Raw genomic sequence first — 14380 nt, forward strand, 5'->3', positions numbered from 1 at the left:
GAGTCTCCAAAAAAAACTTATATTTTACCTGGCTACTGAGAAGTGCCTCTCCTGCATTAAAGGAAAATACCAGTGAGTGCAAATTAAGAGCAAAAGCCATGGCAGATTCACAAATGCCAAAGGATGCTTTTAAAGAAACACCAAGAACAATTAATTAAAACATCAGGGATCTTTGTCCAAGATATACTAGTATTAAAGGAACATTTGGAGGAAAAATTTTTAAAAATCTGCTGAGTCCCTCATCTTCACTTCCTGAGCTGCCATGTTGTAAAAAGGCCAAGCAAAGCAAAACGACTAAAGCACAAATGAGCCTTGGGAAAGAATCATGCAGCTACAGCCAAGGAAAGGTTTGGCCTTTCTACTTTCAGCACTACCGTGCACAGTAGTTTTCCATTCAAAATGCAGACTCCAAGGATGAATGTTGACACTGTTGAGCACAAGCCTGGGGGGCATTTGAAACAGTCCATTTAAGATCTCCCCAGGTCAACATGTGGTTATTACTGGTAGCGCCTCTTCTACTCCCCTATCCGTGCGTTGCATGTCTTAATAAAATGTGTTTCCCACCATGGCAAGATCCTTTCCTTTCTAGGCACCAGACACTTGCCAGTCTAGCTGAAATCTTGTGCTTCCCAGCTTTGGCATTTCAGGTATTGTGCAGAGTGACCACAGTGAGTTTCAACTTTAAAATAAAGATAATTCTAAATTAGGAATACTTGACACGGAAACTTCCACACATTCAAACCTGCAAGCTCGTTCTTCCACCTGGTGCATTTGGACTCCACCAGCCTCTTCCAGGAGCTCTACTTAGCGTTAATGTACAGCTGTCCCTCTGTATCCACAGGGAATGGGTTCCAGGCCCCCTGTGGATACCAAAATCCACAGGTGCTCAAGTCCCTTATATGAAATGGCGTAGTACAGTCAGCCCTCTCTATCCGTGGGCCCCATGTCTGCTGAGTCAACTCACTAAACCTCGGATTGTTCGATGAGGAACCCGCGAATACGGAGGGCCTCCTGTAACTAGGTTACCCTGGGTCTAGCTCTCTGTCCCCCTGTGCCGTCTGTTGACCACTTCTTCTTTCACCTTACACAATCCTCCATGTGTTTTACTCTTCACTTTTCTCACTTGCTTCTTAAACTTAGTTTGCAGCATGTATGACAATCTTTTTTTTTTTAACATCTTTATTGGAGTATAATTGTTTTACATTGTTGTGTTAGCTCTGCTGTATAACAAAGTGAATCAGCTATACGTATGCATATATCTCCTCCCTCTTATGTCTCCCTCCCACCCGCCCAATCCCACCCCTCTAGGTGGTCACAAAGCACAGAGCTGATCTCCCTGTGCGACGTGACAATCTCTTTTTATACATCTACTTACACACACATTCCCTCTCCTTTAATGCTGCATCCCCAACTATCTTCCAACTATCTTCTAGTTCCTATGGAAGAACCCTATTTAACAGTTTTCCATGACTTTCAGACCAGGAGTTCAAACATTTGTCTCTCCATTCTTCTCTTCCTTCACTCTAACTTCACATAGTAGCCAGACACATCTCTCTGGCTTGTAGCCTCATGCCTTTCTTCACAGGCGCAAAGCTCTCTCTTCCCAGGTCCTGCTTCTGCCCCATCAAGTCTTTCACCATGTACCTCAGTCTCCTCGTCTGGGAACCACTAGCTCACATGCTAAAGTCCCTCCTCCACCTCCGTATGTGCCCCCACCGATTCCTTGCTAGCTCAGCCATGAAATCTTGGCTTTACACGTATATTTGCTTTTCTAGATAGTAACTTTCTGAAGGTGGAGACTTTGCACTTGAAACGTATATTAAAATGAAAACCTCCTTTGTATTTTCCCTTTCTCAGTTCCATCTTCGTGTGGTTTTGAAGTTCAAGAATAGAGGTAGAGCTTTTATTGTACCATGGAAAGGAAAAGACACATTTTGATGTGAAATCAAGTACAGTAAATGACCTAAATCATCAGCCCCTATGGCCTTGGCAGTGACTCCGGAGCCTCTTTGGAATAGCCACACACTTTCATTTGTCTTTCCATCTTCTACAAGCAAATCTCCTTGCTTAAGAACCAACCTCTTAGTATTTAAAAAAGTTTTATTGTTAGTTTTTTGACAGTAATGTGCTCTAGTATTCCTCATTCAAATACAAAGTAATTTAGCCACATTTTAGATTAAATCAGCTTTTCTGTGCTAATCTAAGAAGCGAACTAATTATAATACTTTTTCTTAGGTTAAATGTGCTCTGAATTTCAGACAACTAATTTATCATTGAATTTGATGACCATAACTCTTGTACACAGCGGCATGTGGTGGGTAGTGTCCCTAAGGCTTAAAATGATCCAGAATTATCTTAAGATAAAAGTAACTTTATTTAACGATAAAGTTTTGAAATTAGCTTTTCTCTGATCCATGCTATTATTTCAAGTATATGGGGAATGTCATACCCAAATATGTATGTGTATTGGTTCATGAATGAATTCCATGGGATGGATTTGCACTTCTAAAGATTGTGTAATAGACTGTGAAGGAAGGCAAAAGATACAATGAAGACATCTTGAAAGGTGTGTGTTTTTGAATCCTGAACAAAGACATTACTTTCAGAGGCACCATGGTAGGGTAGAAAGAGCCCTAGGTTGAAGTCAAAAGTGGTGGTGTCAGGATTGTCACGAATTAACTGTACAGTTATTACAGTTGACATGAAATCCACCCAAACTGGAGTCAACACAAGGGGAGTCTGTGATGGCTGATGTAACTGAACAGCAGGAATAGAAATGGCTCAGGAAAGGATCCAGTGAAATGAGCTGAACTCTCACCTCGCTCAGCTTCTTCAGGGTTATCTCCCTCACCCAGTCACTAGATAGTTGCCAGCGAGTCCCAGGGCTGCCTCTTTCTTCAGGAGGTTAGAGCAAGAATCTTTGTCCCATTATTCCCAACATCAATCTTAGTACACCTTATAGATTCTGACGCTGTTCCAGACCCACTTGTGGCCAGGGAAATGTGCTTCCTTTACTGTCTCAGGTCTAAGTCACATTGTTCATAAATTCAGGGCAGTAATTGGTTTTACTTGGAAGCACGTGAACTGAGACTGGGGAAAGATGGGATTCTTGCTCAGAGTAATACTGCCACAGAAAAGGAAAAGTGGATGCTGGTCAGAACCAAAACAAAACAGAACAGAACCTAAAAGACCACGACAGTGACTTCAAATGGCCATAAACTCTTCATGCTTGTTTCCTTACCTATAATATGTAAGAATAGTTGTTCTGTATACATTACAAAATTATTCTGGGCAATAAATAAAGCAATATATTTGGAAAGGCTCTATAATCTATATAATCTACATAATCTATGCTTATAAATATATATACTTATTATAATTTATATAGTCACGTATATCAGTATCTTTCATTGTACTTACACGGATCTCTCTGGTTTCATTGTTATGACTAAAGATAGACCTGCTTCTAGTGAAGCATTCCTTCATAAATATGGCATTTTATGATCCAAGGAATAGAGAGAATAACCATTTTTACATGTGATTTCCCCCATTAAGAATGAACCACTTAGTTAAGGTACACTGTCTAAAGAACTAGAGGTTGAAGTATATTACTTAAAGTTATACAGGTACTCACAACCAAAATTGATACTACTTGTGGAAGTTAATTGGAGGAGGAGAGAGAGAAAGGCAGGGCTAAGTTACCTAAAATGTCACATCTCTCACAGTAAGAAATCAATATATATGTGTGGAGTTGATAAATCAAGAAATGGAAGTATATACATATTATTTAGAGTCATGGGGCAGCCATCGGAAGAAATAAAACCATAAATGTTACTAGTTCGTTGAGTAAACTATAATATATTAAGATCATGAAATCCTACGCAGACATTTGAAAAATGATAGAAAAGGAGTGTTGATATTAAAAGATACTCACAATATATTTTTTAAGAAAATAGGAAAAATGTTAAATGTTGTATACTCTAAGATCTATTTTGGTTTAAAAAAATCACAGCCAAATTCATGTGTGTGTAGGCATGTGGGTGTATAATTAGAACACATTATTATTTATATACAAAATCAGAGTGTTAGGTGGGATCACAGGTGATTTTTAATTTCTTCTGTTTACTTGTATATATGTATTGGAAATAGATTAAACTACTTATGATCGACTCTGGTCCAAAGAATCCCCCATTAACATACTTGATAATTGGCAATCTTCATTTAAATGCAGATTCTACAGAGGTTTAAGTTTGAAATTTTTTTCTACCCATGAAAGATGAGAAAGAGGATGATGATTTGTTCTCAGCCATTTATCTGCGAAACTGAAATATTGCCAGTATTGTACTGAAACATCTTCTTGTAAAATAATTCCACAGTATACAAATGCCTCCAGATTTTCTTAGAGATAAAATAAGAACCTCATTAAACAGCTGGCTCCTGGATGATAATAAACACGTACTGGGTGCCTTTATTTTCTGTTAAGCAAATGCTTACAAGGAAATTTAATATAGATTATTGAAAGAGATGGAGAAATGGACACCATTTTCTCATTTCAAATAAGAGTATTATGCTGCTTAGAGGCTCTTACTAGAAAATGTCATTTCAAGTGTGATACTGGTGAATGCTTGGCACTTAAGAGTGAGTGACATTTTGAAAGACCACATTTCTTATAGTCCATGCATCTTAAGGGAAATTTAACATGGAAATTAATGGGATGGCTGTGAGACTCCAAGTACCATGTGACTAACAGGAACCTTGAGATGTCATCCAGCCATTTGACAAAAATGTACTGAGGACCTGTATGTGCCAGACTCTATGCTGAGCGTTGGTAATGTAGATGGATGGGCACAGTCACTCATCCCTACTCTCAACAGCTCCTCACCGAAACGAGGCAAACGATAGCTAAAGCAGGATTTAACATGTGCAACAAAAACTTGCTCTATAAATTATCCCAGAAAATAGCTATGTAGGGATTGGTTCTGAACATATTTCGTTAAGGAAATCTATTATTTCTCTTGGTACCATCATCTCTAAGTAGATTACAAGCTCCTTGAACGAAAGACATACTTTTCTCCATCCACCATGACATGCAGCTAATTATCTGGAAGTTTCTCAACCTTTCAAACACAGGTGGGGACATTTTACTAATCCTCTCATTAAAATACATTCCAGAGGATGGATGTTTAATATTCTTCATACTGCTTCTTCTAAATATATGAAACGCCTTATTAGTTATCCTCACTAGCGCTACTTCTCCCATTTTACCCATAGCTGTAAACATAGAGGTGATAAGGAGATGTCTCCTTTTGATGAGAATGAACCAAAACTGTTATTACCACTGGAAAGTATAATATTTCTCATGAATCTGCTTAACTTAAAAACAAATTTCTTATATCTTGACACATCTTTCTGAGGGTAAGTCACTTTGATATTTGCCTTGGAACTGATAATCAGCATAAAATACATTTATTTTGATGCCTGTCTAGATACTGCTGGGATACATAATTAGAAAAAAAAAAAAGAATTATGGTCCTTTCTGCTTAAGGACTCCTTGCCCTAACAGTCAATCCATGCCAACTTCATTTTTTGGACACCAGGTGGCACCACCTAGCAGGAATGGGACAGCGTCCTGGCATCTTTAAGAAGCTACTGGGAGGCAAAGCTCAGCTGACCTCCAGCATAGCTCAGAACGCCCAGTGTTTGCTGCCCACACCCCTGCCTGCTGCTGCGGCCTTGTTTGCTTTTCCTTGTTCCTGATCCCTGGTTCCTGTTTCCTGGCTATGACTCTGGCATCTCCCCTACCCTATCTTTTCATGTCCCTGTTCAGATTACTGGGAATTGACATTGACTTTATCCTGTGACTCCAATCCCTTGCCTCTCAGATTAGATCTGACGTTTACTCACTGCTTCTCGGGAACTCAGAACTTGCTTTGCTTCATTTCAAACCACACACTACAGACTGAACTGCCAAAAATAAATAAATAAAAGAAATCCATATTGGGACTTCCCCGGTGGCGCAGTGGTTAAAAATCCGCCTGCCAATGCAGGGGACACGGGTTCGAGCCCTGGTCGGGGAAGATCCCACATGCTATGGAGCAACTAAGCCCATGCACCACAACTACTGAGCCTGTGCTCTAGAGCCCACGAGCCACAACTACTGAAGCCCGCATGCCTAGAGCCCATGCTCCACAACAGGGAAGCCACCGCAATGAGAAGCCCGTGCACCGCAATGAAGAGTAGCCCCCGTTCGCCACAACTAGGGAAAAGCCTGTGCGCAGCAATGAAGACCCAACGCAGCCAAAAAATAAATAAATCAATAAATAAACTTAATAAATAAATAAATTAAAAATTTTTTAAAAAGAATAAAAAAGAAATCCATATTGATGGTTTCTTATCTCAATTCCATTTATACTTTAATTTATTGGTGTATAAGTCAGATGTAAGTGCCAGAAACCCAATTCAAGTTACCTTAAGCAAAACGAATTCACTGGCCTATTTAACATGAGTTGGGCTGACTCTGGGCATGCCAGGATTTAAGGATTCAAATGTGGTTGTCTACTCTTTCTTTTTCTTTCTTGGCTCTGATTCCCTCTGAGCACTAGTGTCATTCTTTCCCAGTACAGACAGATGACTGCACAGATAGAAGACTACGAAGTAGGAGAGAGTGACCTATGGCATCTCCAGGCTTCTATTGTTCTAGTTCAAAATAACACTTAATTCTCCCAATATTTGCATATCAGCCATAGAGAAGGACTCCTATTGGCTCTGCTTGTATCAGAAGATCACCTCTAGGCCAATCACATAGTACTCTATGGAAAGTAAACATGGTGATCGGCCAGATCTGAATGATATCCCCATCCTTGTGGCCAGTGGCATGGAATCTTTTATTAGAAGAAAGTGATTGGAAGTCAAGTTTAATCCCAGAACAACAACTACCATATTTCACAATAATGGAATGTTCAGAACATAATGAATTGAAATGAAGCACATAGGCCCTATGCATTTACAAACTTTAAAAAATTCTTTATCTATCTATTTTTGTTTTATTTCCATTTCTCTAGGACATGTGTACACTACCAAATGTAAAATCGATAGCTAGTGGGAAGCAGCCACATAGCATAGGGAGATCAGCTTGGTGCTTTGTGACCACCTAGAGGGATGGGATAGGGAGGGTGGGAGGGAGATGCAATAGGGAGGAGATATGGGGATATATGTATATGTATAGCTGATTCACTTTGTTACATAGCAGAAACTAACACACCATTGTAGAACAATTATACTCCAATAAAGATGTTAAAAAAAAAGTTTTATCTAAAAAGGCAAAAAATCTTTGCTAAATGTAGAATTGATTTGAAGGAGAGAAAAGGAAATTCCCCAGGGGTACAAGGCAAGAGTGGGAAGATACCACTGTCAGTAGCCACATGATTTTGTATAGGATATAAACTCAGAGGTTTTGGAGCTGGAGTCCCACTTCCATGTGGAAATCAGAGCGCTTTCTCTTGTAGGCTCACTCATGATAATAAACTTGAGCAAAGCTCTTTGAATAAAGCCTGGATTCTCAAAGTGGTCCCTCCGTCACAGACTCTGTCCATCAGCCTTAAAAAATGTTGAGGAAACTTGTCATTTATCTGGATTTTGCATCAGAATCCCTGGCCTGGGAAGTTGTGTGTAGGAAATACAAGCCAATGAATTAAGATTAAAAGATTTTAGGACTATTGAAACATCTGCCCCAGCATTATTTCCCTTTCCTTATTTCTAAATATGCTAAACTTCTCTGAAGTGATACTATCTCAACCCAGACTCATGGAAATCCCACAGAAAAAAAAACAACCCTTCCTGAAAGTAAATTCACAATAAAAATTTACAAGCCACAAAAGGAAATAACTCCACGGTGAAGAAAAGTCAGAAGATAAAAGTAAATCAGAAGAACAAGCACCCTAAGGAACTAAACAAAAATTATAAAATCTTGAGATATGTTATAAAATAAGCATATTAAAATGACTAAAGAGATAAATGGAGGAACAGAAAACAAGTTAGGAAAGAATAATGCAGATATCGACATTAAAAACTAAACGAATGAGATAAATGTCCTATTAAATGCAGCTGGTTAAACAGAAGTAAAGTTTGCAAATGACCCAGAATGCAGAGCAGAATTAATCTGTGGCAATATTTGAAGAGATAATGGATGATAATTTTCCAGAGTTGAAGAGAAAAACTGAAACATCATATTATGTCCAGAGCTGGAAAAATTAAAACTAACCCACAGCCAAATATATTATAATGAAATATGAGATCATCAAAGACAGAGTGGAAATCTTAAAATTAACCAGAGAGGAAAGATGAATTACTTACAGTGGAAAACAATTTGGACAGTAGAATAATATGTACAAAGTTATGAGGGAAAATAACCTACAAACGAGGTTCTAAATTCAACTAAAATACTATTCAAGGGAAAGAATGAAATAAAGACATTTTCAGGTAAATAGAGTTTACCACTCATAGATAATCAATTATAGAAATAAGAAACTGAACTCACAAAGACTTGGGAGACGAGGAGTGGTGAGCAAAGATATTGGTGAAACAATCATAAATCTAATAAGCAATGACTGTGATGACAATAATGATGATTAATGGGGAGGGGTAAATTATGGAAGAAACAAGCACTATATTATCCACTACAATATTCAGAGATAGTGAACATTGAACGATAGTGAACTGAGAGATGATGGATGGTATGCAGAAGAAGTGGAGATACAGCAAAAGAGCTGTTTTAAAGCAATCCAATTTTCACTCAAGTAGCCGTATTTATCGAAATGTTTCTCAAAATGGTGCAAGAGTCTGACAACAAATTATCTTTTTCAGTTTGGTTTAGAAATGCTGCAATCAATTTATACTCGCTCTGAAACTTTAGATAGTCTTTAATAATTTCAAACTATACGAGGTATTTCTATACATTAGGAAACTGGTAAAGTATCTTCCCTGGGATCCCTCCACTTTTCTGTTGAAGATTATAGGCTGTATCCTTTGTACCTCTAGTGTCTCAAGTGTGGGACTCGTCGTGTTCTCTCTGGAGGCTGTCCTTCATCTTTCTCATTGTCTTCCTACTTTTGCTTACTCTCTGTTCTGATTTCTTCATGTTCTCTTACTGTCAGATTTATGATCCACACTAGGAATTCATCTATTCAGTTCTTGCCAGTTCCTGAGAAGAGGTTACTTCCATGGGTGGAAAGCAGGGGACGTTTTCTACCACACCAGTTCTTGATATGCCGTGTGATGGAGATTCTTTTAAAGATCGTTCTTTATGTGCACAAATGACTGTGAGCTAATGTTTTAGGCAAAAAGCCAGTCTTGAGAGAGAGTTGAAAGAGGTAGTTCTGTCTTTTGATGTACATTGTCACCAAGTCATAGTAGTGCCTTATTTATTTTAGCCCCTGTTTGAAATTTTGGCTCTCTCTCTACACGGAAGAACCTGGTGATGTTCTCTTGTTTAGGCCTGGCATGACCAGCCATGTACTAAGAGGATGATTTGCACCAAGCCAAGTATGCATGAGGCAGAGGTGGACACCAGGGTGCTGATATAATAAACACCAAGAAGTTACTGACCCACGGACCAGACTCTCCATGCTAGCATGATCAGCTCGTTTTCTTTCTACAGTCAAGCTCCTTAGGAAGCTGAATCATAATCAGCATCCACTTTATTAATTCACCACAGGAAATTACTGTCACCGGGATTTCAAGTACCCCAAAGATCACATGATAAAAGCAGTATTTCCTGTGTGCTGACCTGCATATAAAGACAAATAATATCCAAAGGGTTGTATGCTCCGCATGGGGACAGAAGAAGGGTAGATTGATGAATCAAATGTTTATCTGCATCTTTCACACAAAAGGTATTTTTTTCCCAACAGAACTTGGAATTTTGAAGTGGTAGGCAATGGCAACCACTCCCCAAATCCATACCAACGTTTAAGACATTTAAAAGTATTCTACATTTGTTAGGATAACTAAACCTTGCTCTCTCCCCACTAGATAAACCTGGGATGGTCAGTTGCAGTGTTTGATTCTGTGATTCTCAATTCTTCTATGACTAGTCCATCCTTCTTCTGATTGATACATTGCACTTTTGTCACTACACATGAATGCCTTTGTCTCTGTTTAATGTCCTTTAATACCTGGTAGGGGAATTAATAGTGATTGTCTCTCCTTCTCTGTGTTGTGACCAGTGACATACATTCACAAGACAGTGGCCTAGTGATGGAGGATAGTTCATAACTAGGTATCAGGGACATCTATGAGAAGAACCAATCATGGCTTTGGCTTCACGTGAGATAAGATTTCCAACATTGCCAAACTAGCTTCTGTTCATTACAAGATCTAAAACACTACACATTAAACTTTTGGAGAGGAGGTCATAAACTTCTTTTTAGAATCTGTAGAAAGCTATGGCTCTCATGTCAGAGACAGGGAAGTGTATCTAAACAAAAAAGACAAAACTTTATATTTCAGGAGCTCTGGGTTAAGATTTTTTTTTGTCCTAAAGCATATTTCTTTCCAATGTGTTTAAGCTTGACTTCTCATTCTGAACAACCAAGAAAATGCCTTTTATTTTAGGTGATCAATTCTGAGTTTTTTCCCAAGAAAAACATTTCCAGAGAACAAGGGGTCAAATCAGTATGCGATCATAATTTTAGTCTAAATTAAAAGCTCTCTCTTGGCCTGGAGAATATAATCTGTTCATGTTATTTGGGCTCCATAATGAATTTACATGGCAGGCTTATTGCAGATTTTATGTGGGCTCTGCATTCCTGGGGCATGTAATGCTCTGGGAATCTGATTAAAACTTTGGGAAGGAGCAGCTGTTCAGCTATAGTGGGTGAACTCAGGACCCATTTTTCAGAACATGACCATAATGGCTGATACCCTGGCCTGCTATTAGATGATAAACGAACTGTCTTTGAATACCCAGCCCCTGTGTTAATAGCTTTAAAAGATCGGTTGTGTATGGAAAAGAAGTTGGGGGCTCTTATCAATTTTCCTGTCCCGGGGTCCTCAAATACATCATTTTTTTCATTGCCAGAATGACAGGCAGTGTTGAAGGGAAAAGGAATAAATTCTTCCAGTATTTACGTTGCTCTTCATGGGTTAACATCAAGAGTTTCTCATTTCAAAAGATAGTGGAGTGAGTGCCCAGTGAATTCTTTTATGAAGTGAAACACATAAAATCCAGACCACATGCTTGCTGGCATTATCCTATAGTGTCAGAGTTGTTATGTAATTCCATCTGAGTTTTCTAAAGGTACTTAATTCAACTCAGTATATGAAAGTCAAATTCTGGAGCCTGTGCCAATTAGCTTATTTCCAGAATGACAGCTAAATTGTCAACTTTGATCTAATGCCATTGATTGAGTATGCTATCCCTGATGCCATTACATTAAATCCTGACCCCAATATATTTGGAGGTTTATCCTTTTTTATGTTTAACCCCATCCCTACCCTCATCTGCCTACTTTGTTTTTATGGACATCAGAATATCTTCAAAGCAGAGTTAATTTTTCATTATGTGACTATTGAACATTTAGATTTTTAGACATTGCCTATTGTTCTAACAGCAGTCTGCTTTTAGCCTTTTCATCAGCATGTTTATAAGAATAAGTTATGAAAAATAAAAAATATACACACGTATGCATTCAATTTCATTTTATTAGGAGTTCTGGTAAAAGTTTTGGTGGAAGAATTTTAGAATCTTAGAACACACCTCATGTGTGGATTGTGTGTTTTACTTTTTCCACGAAGAAGCGAAGGCTGGGCTGGGAGTCTGGATGATGACTCTATCATTTACTAGCTTTATCCCATTGAGCAAGTCAGTCAGTTTCTGCAAGTCTGCTTTCTAATTTCATCAAGATGCAGCCTCAGTATACACATCTATCCCAATTTAAAATACAAAAATCTGTTGGGATTTTAGAAGTGAGATTGCACTGAAGATATAGATTATGAAAGCAGTAAGATCAGTGTCGTGGGAAAACAAAACTCTAGAAAACCAAAGCCCAAAACATGTATAATTATTTACTAAGATGGGGTAAAAGACTATATCCTGAAGACAGGGATAAGCTGAAATTTTAAAAGTAAAATCATACAAATTTAAAATATTAAAATTAAATACTTAATAGATGAGCTGATATGATTGTCTACTTAAAAATACAACTGACTCAAATGGAAAAATTTAGAGAGCTCAGAAATCTGGCTGGACAGAAGACTGACGCACAAAAATCAATAGCTTTTCTAGACTTCAGTAACAACTGATGATAAAATGTCATGGGAAAATTATTTTGTTCACAATAACATTTTAAAATCTAAAATAATTAGAATAGCCCTAAATAATAAACCTGTAAGATATGCGAGAAGAAAAGTCTTAACTTTAGCGAAGGACAAAAAGACAATCTCAATAAATGAGGAGCCCTACTACGAAATAGGATGGGAAGATTCAATATTGTAAAATAGTCAGCCCTTCCCCCAAGTAATCTGTACCTTCAGAATAATCTGCCTCCTCAAATCCCAACAGATTTTTTTAAGGTGATTCTAAAGTTCACATGGAGCTTCTGCTTAAAACAGGAGGATAAGATATTTATTCTACTAGACGCCCTCAAAACAAACTAAAATTATTAAAAACATTGAAAAATAGGAAATTTTCATAGCAAATGAAACATAGAAACAGTCACAGCTCCAAACCACAAACTATGAAATATTTACGTATGAAGTATTGCTGCCAAATAATGTGAAATCTTGAACAAGAGATGGAAAGATGCTGAGCCAGGTCAATTCCTCTCAGATTTGACAGCATATCACATCACTGACAGGCCTAGCTAACATTCTGTTGTTTAGAGCACAGATAAGATCAGGCTGAATGGGCCAAGGAAGAAATGGAGGAAAATAATCTGACCCTTCAAAATGCCAAGATGAGTAGAAATCATGCTGACCTACACTCTAGTTTCCCAGCTAGGGCATTGCAGGAGGCTGTTTGCATGGGGGTGGGCAGGAGGGAGGGAGGCAAAAATTTCCAAACCAAAACATACTTTATCTGTAACTTATGGATCTTTTCTCTATGGCACTCAATTTGAATGCCATGGACTGCAAAAAGATGTGTTCCCAAAAGAAAGAAAACAGATTTAGCAACAAATGCTTGAGACCGACAACTTGGGGCAGTTTTTCAAACATGACTCCCAAATTCTTTGACAGTCCTCCCTTGGGGAGGTGAAGTCTATGTTCCCTCCCCTTGTCCCCGTAAATCTATAAAATGCAGAGGAAGGGATGCTGTGCCAGTTTCCAGGCCCAGGCCTTAAGAAACTAGCAGCTTCCACTTCCTGTTCCTTGTGACACTCCCCATTGGAACGCAGTGACCTTACTGTGAAGTCAAGCCTCTCTGGGGAGAGGCTGGGGAGAGAATGACACCTGGGGAGAGAATGACAGCCAGCCTGACTTCCCAGACCTTTGGGTGGTCCATCCTTGAAGCGGATCCTTCAACCTCTTTAGAGCTGCCCCACTGATACCACATGCAGCAGAAATGAGGTGAACCTGCTGAGCTCCGCCCAATTTGCAGATTTGTAAATGAAGCAACTGATTTGTTGTTTTAAACCCTAAGTTCTGGGGTGGTTTGTTTTGCAATGATAGATAACCAGAACAAAATCCAAATTAGAACTGCAATTGGCTTCTGCTTACTCAACTCTATTCCACCCATTTCCCTGTATCCCTGCACTATACTATTATTTAATAAGTAGCCAGTCTCTTTTAAAGATGAGTAATAATCAAAAAGGAGGGAGTGGGACATGTTCATCAAAACTGCAAAATATTTTTTTTTAACTTAAGCCAAAGAAGAGCCCACAATCCCCCAAACAAATTTACCAAAGTATTAAAGAAAAGTTTAGACAAAGAATTCTCCATTATTATGAAGGACAGCGTGAATTTTCTCTCTCTCTCTCTAGATGTAGATATAGATAGATATAGATATATCATTAAAGATTTCACAGAAGAGACATAAAAAAATCAAGGGAGATTAAAACTGTGCCAGCAGAGCTCATGAGAAAAGTTGGAGAGATAAATAAAATCACTTAAGAGATAAAAAAGACTTTAGAAGCAACAAAAATAGAATGAACTTCTCTGAAAGCACTGTTAGGGACATAGAAGATAGATTTGAGGAAATAACATGAAGCAAAGTAGAAAAGAACAAAGTTATAGTAATAACTATACGGAATACGGTAGAAATGGATGGCAGATAGTTGAGTATCTTTGAAGAAGAAAGCACATGGAAATTATTTTAAAACATAATAAAACAATATTCTCCTGAAATGATGTAATAAGTGGATGGAAAGACTTAAAGGACCCACCA

The 14380-nt window shown here is 38.2% G+C and overlaps 1 protein-coding gene across 1 annotated transcript in view; it reads left to right on the forward strand.

Annotated features, from left to right (window-relative positions):
• Positions 1-14380, forward strand: part of SLC9A9 (solute carrier family 9 member A9) — a 540287-nt gene that overhangs the window by 187790 nt on the left and 338117 nt on the right. The gene's annotated exons all lie outside the window — the stretch shown is intronic.

Source organism: Stenella coeruleoalba (genome assembly GCF_951394435.1).
Source record: "Stenella coeruleoalba genome assembly, chromosome: 5".
NCBI lineage: Eukaryota > Metazoa > Chordata > Mammalia > Artiodactyla > Delphinidae > Stenella > Stenella coeruleoalba.